The sequence below is a fragment of the Onychostoma macrolepis genome, chromosome 02 (assembly GCF_012432095.1).
Source record: "Onychostoma macrolepis isolate SWU-2019 chromosome 02, ASM1243209v1, whole genome shotgun sequence".
Classification (NCBI taxonomy): domain Eukaryota; kingdom Metazoa; phylum Chordata; class Actinopteri; order Cypriniformes; family Cyprinidae; genus Onychostoma; species Onychostoma macrolepis.
In genome coordinates, this window is record NC_081156.1 from 30,381,097 (window position 1) to 30,388,639 (window position 7,543).

General features: G+C 36.3%; 1 protein-coding gene across 2 annotated transcripts in view; it reads right to left on the bottom strand.

Annotated features, from left to right (window-relative positions):
* per2 (period circadian clock 2) overlaps positions 1-3,356 on the bottom strand; it is a 30,151-nt gene extending 26,795 nt beyond the window's left edge. For both annotated transcript variants that reach the window (XM_058749154.1, XM_058749145.1), the window contains exon 1: positions 3,180-3,356. The gene's annotated coding sequence lies outside the window, so the exon portion shown is untranslated. The remainder of the gene's footprint in view (positions 1-3,179) is intronic.
* Between the last annotated feature and the right edge of the window lie 4,187 nt (positions 3,357-7,543).

Here is a 7,543-nt window from a genome sequence, read left to right on the forward strand (position 1 = left end):
ATGAGGATCTATATGTCTATATTAGATTCTGTCTGCAGACAATTATTTAATGCAATAAATCTAAGTTTTCATGCCAAACACTTGTAATAGTTCAAAGTTTGCCACAAATGAAACCGCAATGATATTCTTCACATGTAACCACAAATAACCTAAAGTTGTACTCAATAGGCCTAATTTTGCAACCAACAGCAATGATAAAATGCAGAATTTTATTGTCAGCTATTACTAATTCATTCCATGATCAAAACTGTCCGATAATAGGTGTTTAAAGAGATTTTTTTCAATGCAAAAAGCACCTTAAAGGGAAAAATTAAAATAAAAATCACACACACACACACACACACACAAAAACTGCCAATAAAACTGTATTTTAAAACATCACATAGCCTGCATAATCTAATTCCATGACTGTCCTGTTTCTCATACTGAACCACTCAACCGACTAAAGTTTAAACTCGGAAAGATAATATCAATGAAAGCTTTGGCTTGATGGACTGTGCGTGTGGCGCTCTGCCAGTAATAGTCTGTAAATACATAAAAATGCACCCGAGGACAGTCTTCGTGCGTCATTGCTTCCTACCCTCCTACTGCCTCTGCCACGGCAGCCAATCCCATTTCAACTGCCAATGCTTTCAGCCTATCTTGTTGAGCGAGTCTTGATATCAGACACATCACCAAACTGCTCACCCACACTTTCTCTTTTATAGCCAGAGTGCGAAATTCAACAATACGTGGCCCTACAGCATGTATTTAAAACAACTTTATTTGAAGAATGACATTGTTTCCACTCGCACATATAAAGCAATCATATTTTATTTCAGTTGTTATTGAATTCAGGTGCTATCCTTAGTAGATGCAAAAATGAGAATCTACATCTTATCTAATATTAGTAACTGAGATTATTTGTGTGTCCAAATACTGTTAGGAGCAAATGATGGTGAGTTCCTGATTACGTCAGTGCTGCTGCATGCTAACCGTTATTCCAGCATCTCTAGATCTAACAATTACATGTCTCTGGTTTCTCATTTGGATCAAGCTGTGCAACTTCGACTGTCTTGGCCAAGAAAATAGATTAAATACAAGACAGAAAAGCAAGAAAATTGACATTCTACCTCCTGATTCCATTTAAACAATGAAGCATGAGGCAAATCACAGCAGATTATGAATGAAAACACATTACAGACTACAGTTAATACTCTGCATTTAACCTGCACATTGTAAATAGAATAAATCACAACATATGCAAATGAATATGGCAAAATATATGCACATTAACTTATATCATGCAAAACATTTTGGGAAATTATTGCAAACAAATGAGTACAACTAGCTGCCAACTTTGAGAAAAAGACCAGGGAGACAAATATGCTGAAAAAGAAACTTTACCCACATACACTCACATAGGGCAATATAGAGCATCTCTCAACTGCTTGATTGCTTGTACCGCTGCAAAATTTCAGATTTAATTGCTCAGCTCTAATCTGCTAGGCATGAACATATTGAGATTTTATGAACATTAACATCATGATTTTCTGTAAAGTTTCACAGTGTGTTTTGTGAAAAGTGCTGAAAACATTTTTTTTAAAAATGTATTTCAATGCACATGCAAGTTTATGTGCTCCATACATTAGAGGCAGATTAAGGTATTTGGAGCACCTCTTGTAGGAGTAGGTCAGTTTTAATAGCCTGCAAACACTCCTCTCCCCACCTCCGCCTATCTGACTTCAAGCTCAACATACGCTGCAGTGGACAACTGCCAACTTCAGGCTATATTTACCCTTTTAAAATCAATTTAAAAGCAAAGCACAGCCAGAAATAACAATTCAGTCATCCTCATGTTGTTCCAAACACGCATTAACATTTTGCTTTTGTGGAATGCAAAAGGAGAGTAAGGCAGAAGGATAGTTTCAGTCACCATTCACTTTCATTGAATGGCAAATAGATCCAATAAAAGTGAATGGTGATTAAGACTATTATTCTGCTTAACATTTCCTAAAGAAATAAATATGGGTTTCCTGTATTCTTAATTAAAATGACCACATACTAGCAGTGAATTCGATTTAAATTTTATGAATTAATGCAAACTAAAACATGCAATAAGTGCTTCATTCGTTGTCTCATGCATAAGTTTGAACTGTAGGCATGGGTTACAGCAAGACATTATCTAACATACATGACTCTACTCGTGACAATTATATATACTGCCTGCAATGACGTACAACGACCACATCCAGACCTATACAGTAGATCAGGTTGAGATTCATTCATTTTTGCGAGGGAAATCTGTGGCAAGCCATTTAAACATTTATTCTTTTATTAACAGTGTCTACTTTTATGTTACTAGTAGTTTTTTTTATTACTAGCAAGTAATTAGAGTAAGTTTTACATTTTAACTAAACAATGCTACTGATACTTATTCTTTAGAAACTATTACTTATTCCTTACATAACTATACAACTATTACTAGAATATGTCCTAGCATATATTCCAGTCATCCTATAAAAAACTGAGTAATAACACTTATTTATTATAGAATCTATTCCAGGTGTTACTAAGAACATTTTTAAATAAGTGACTAACTGAATCCATACTAGTTAATATTTAACGTGCAAGTAATGAATAGCTGCAAGTGAAGTTGAAAAAGTTGTTAGTTACCAATGAATTTATTACTAGACATGCAAAATTAAATACGAACAATAATTTAAAAAAAAAAGATACTAGTTAATTTTAAGGAATAAATGTTAAAATGGCTTGCCATGACAATGAGGCTAGTAGGCTGGCTCATAACTACGAGTTCTTGGCTCATGCCTCTATATACTGTAGTCTCAGTAAATGGGGTACATTTAAATTTTAAAAGTTGTATGGATTTTTTTTTTTTTGGTTGAGGTAAACAAGAAGGGCAAAACTATAGTGATATATAGGGCTTTGCTCTAGAGCACTGACCGGAGATGACCTAATCGCTGACACAGTTATGCAACGCCTAAGTTCAATACATATAAAATATACATTTTTGACATATATATGACCGAACCGATGTGTTTTACATATGTGACCGTGCATCTATATGAACATCACTTTGTGTTCACGACACAAACTTGTTTATGAACACTGGTCACATTGCAGTCAATGGAAAATGTTATACAACTCAACCGGCTCTTTAAAACATTAATGTATCCTACCTGATAACTTAAACACGTCTTCCTTTTCGTACAGGATGAACGTCTCAAAGCTGGTTTCCGTCCTGTTCGGCTGAAAGTCCGGCTAAATAAAATAATATTCCTGAAATTCCAGTCAAGCCGCAGCATCAGTTTGACACACTTCAGCGTTGAAAGCTCTCTCACACCGCTGCCCTGGATCTCCCGAGCTAGCAGCATGACCTGAATTCAAACTCCTCCCACCGAGCGCTCCAATTGGTCAAAACCCGCTAATTTGCATGCGAAAAATGCGGAAATACCAGAAGCGCGCTGTGATTGGCCGAAAGGACCGCCAGTCTCTTTACATAAGTATGTCATACCTCTCACGTGGACACCCATGGCCAGTGACAGCGTGCGTTGCGTATGGGCAAATCAGTAGTAAGAGAAAGCTGGTGAATGGGACGCTGACGAGGGAAAAGAGTGTGGTTGGTCCGGGGAAGCCGAGTACGCCGAAGTGTTATACAAACGGTTATACAAGTGTGTGTACAGTCAATGTGGTCTCGCCCTGTATGCGCGAAACACGGCATGTGACACTATTAGAATAGACTGGATGGACGTGCGTGATTGCTCGGAATCGTCCAGTACGTATTATAGATAGGCTAACATACATGCAGTGAAGTAGCATTATGTCGGATTAATATGTGCATGTACATTTATAACGATTAGTAACAAATTCCTATTCACCTCAGGCACATTGGCATTTCATAACACAGCATCTCACATAACATAATACATAACATCTCATGCAGATGCTATTGCGCAACATCTCATCTATTTCATAAAACTTGTTTTGCCTTTAGTTATCAAACGGCACATTTTGGAGCTGCAGTGTTCCCAGAGGTAGTCCTATATTTTATGGTTACTTTGCACATCGATTGCAACAAATCCATTTCCAACTTACTGTTTATGATACCCTACCTATAGCCTAAGGCTGTACATTTTTAAGAAAGCACTTGAGTTTATTAGTGCACTCAAAATAAACCAATATAAGAGGGAAACACTCTCTCCATCGCCATCTGTTAGAACAGTGGTTTTCAAACCTGTCCTGGAGGACCCCCTGCACTGCATATTTTGTATGTCTGCCTAATCAGACACACCCAGTTTAGTTCTTGCAGTCTCTACTAATGAGCTGATGAGTTGAATCAGGTGTGTTAGATGAGGGAATGTGCAGGGCAGGGGGTTCTCCAGGACAGGTTTGAAAACCCCTGCGTTAGAAGATGCAACATCCTGTCTATTGCCAATTTTATAATCGTGTTTTCTTTTTTCTGCCTGCATTTATTTTTGCTTATTTTAAGAAAGTACACAGGCAATGTTCTGGTTTGATTTGCTAAAACAGCCATTTGAGTGATGAGTAAACATGTTTTATTCTCTTGCAAACTGCTGATTGTGATTCCCACGATGATTTCCAATCATTTGTGTTTGCATAGCTCATTATATTAGTTCCATCTACCATTTAAGCAGTATCGCATGAGCAAGAGTGCTGTTGTACTGAATATGGCATAAGGCTGCAAGAAATCAGTGAGGACAATGCAACATTTCGCATTTTAATACCTTAAGGCAGTGGTCACCAGCAGTGTTGGGGAAAGTTACATAATGCATTACAATATTGCATTACGCCCTAAAAAAAGTAACTAATTATGTTACTTACTTTTTATGGAAAGTAACTGGAGTTACTTATTTGAAAAAGTTACTCAGATATTCTCTTGTAAATTAAAAAGTAATGTGTTACTTTACTTGAAAAAAGTAATCTGATTACGTAACTCGCGTTACTTGTAATGCGTTATTCCCAATACTGGTCACCAGACACGGTCCTGGAGGGCCGGTGTCCTGCAGAATTTAGCTCCAACCCTAATTAAACACACCTGAAGCAGCTAATCAATGTCTTACCAGGTATACTTGAAACTTCCAGGGAGGTATGTTGAGGCAAGTTGGAACAAAATTCTGCAGGACACCGTCCCTCCAGTATCAAGTTTGGTGGCCCCCGACCTAAGGTGATCATATTTAATAAAAAAATGTAAATGCTCAAAGAAGATGAATGAGATGTTTCCTTTGATCCTTTCTCTCATACACACACAGCTCTTTAAAAAACATCTCAATAACACCAGATGGCCCAGATGGCATTCATCTCTTCCAATATGGATCCACAAGACTGAATATCAAATCGTACCAGATCATTACAAAGAACTCTCACAGATACAGAAACACTTTCTTTCTGTCTGTCACTCTTGTTTCTGAGAATATTAAGCAAAAACATAGCTATTGTAAATCCTCAGTTGCTCTCCGCTGTACAGAAGGCAGGTATTTTATTATACAGGCAAATGCATATAAATAATTAACAGCTGATCATTAGTGTGATGTCTACTACTGCTAGCATTTTCTGAGCACTAATGAATCCTGCCTGAAAGCCCAAATACCATTGTATTAATATTTTACAGGATTTGATCCAGTTAGCACAAAGAGAACATTGTGTTCTCTGGTGAAATTAAATATGAAATTCAAATATTGAAAAATGAAATGTGTCATTCTACAATGAGGCCTGATAGTGAGTACACAAATGGATTACATGACAGAATCAGAGACAGGAAAAAACGGGCTGAATGAGGATGCAAACCAAATAACTCGTTCTGAATGTTCAGGCGATTTAATAGGGCCATGTGGGTGTTTGTTGTCCCGCCGGAAGCACTTTATGCCTGAAAAAGCCATGAGTCAGTGAATTGAGTGGGACCCACTCTAATAGTTCCACTTTTATTAGATACTCATCAGATAAAGGCTGTTTATGCTATGTTTGAGTGTGTTTGTCATTGGATCTTTTGGGTTTCGTGAAATGCTGTGAAAGTGACGCACGTAAAATATAACCGAAGGCCAAAACAATCCCATAACAAGGCTATTGAATGACGCATTATTGGAGTGGTTTCCAGCAAAAAGTTCACCTATTGTTTTATTATGGGGTACTTTTTTTATTTTTTGCAGTGATTGACATTTCAGGATTACGCGCAGACCAATTACAATGAAGATGAAGTTTTAAAAATCGTTCTAATCGTATGAGAATAGAATGTTCACATCAACAATAACATCACAGAGGAACAATATCGTTGGAATCACTTTCAGAATGATTTATTTTTAACTTATGAATGATAAAATCATTGACAGACAATCAGAATCCATCCAATTTATTAAAGCATGACAAAACTGCACACGCACTTATAAAACATTATCCGTTGGTGTGGACACTAATATAGTTATTGCTATAGATATCTTTATAGTTATCGTTCTTGGTGTAAACAAGCCTTTATGGTACCTTTTCAAAGTTACTGATATGTACATTTTAGGTACTAATATATACCTTTAAGGTACTTATATGCACCCTTTATGGGTAAATAAGATACAAAGGTATACCTTTTGAAAAGGTATCACTCCAGCTTTTGTACCTTTCTTTTTGAGAGTGTGTGGGAAATCTAAGAGACCAAAATTTGGTTGAATTCATTCAGCAGGCCTATTGAAAAGTATAAAATAGGTCAATTACACTAAAAATGGACCATAAGCATAAAAATGCTTTCACAAATATTATTACAAATATAGTAATGCATCATTATCAAAATAATCTAAAGCCAAACTGACTTGACTGAGTCAAGGATTTTTACTGCCTGACAGTTTATTCAAATGCTCATGATTCAAACACATTCTGGATGAAAAATAGTCTGTGGCTCCTTTAAACTGTCTGTGAGTCCTTTGGTTTTCCTAGTACAATTTTTTAGCCTATTAAATTGTCCATTAAATGTGAATTATTCTGCTTTGATGTCCTACTTTGCACTCGAACTCTCACTCAATAACTTTTCTCTCTTTCATAACCAAGTGAAAAGGTTAGCTTGCTATATTTATAATGCCATCTTCTTGGCTTAATTTGATCAAAATGTTCCATTCTCATGACATAAACTCTAACATGACCGCCCATCTCATCCTCAGTAAATAATAACACTAAAAAATAATGCTGAAACATACTTACATGCATTTTTACAAGATTAGAAATCAGGTGAGATAAGACATGCTTCTTTTGTCTACTGTAAATCGATCAAAAAAAGAAGTAACTGTGAAGTTTATTGAAAGCTAACAATCCCTACCTATTTCATACAAAGCTTCCAATTACTCTGGCCTTAAATACAGAAGCTAACTCCCATTTAAAAGAACACATTGTTCCAAGGATGTAATTTAAGTGAAATTAGATTTTTAATTTATCCTCCTGCACTGTATGATGACACTTCAAAAAGCTATTAAAATGAGTTTAATTGCACATTGGGTACATTCTCTCTCCTGTCTCCTGTAGAAAGTACACTGTAAAAAAAAAGTTGAGC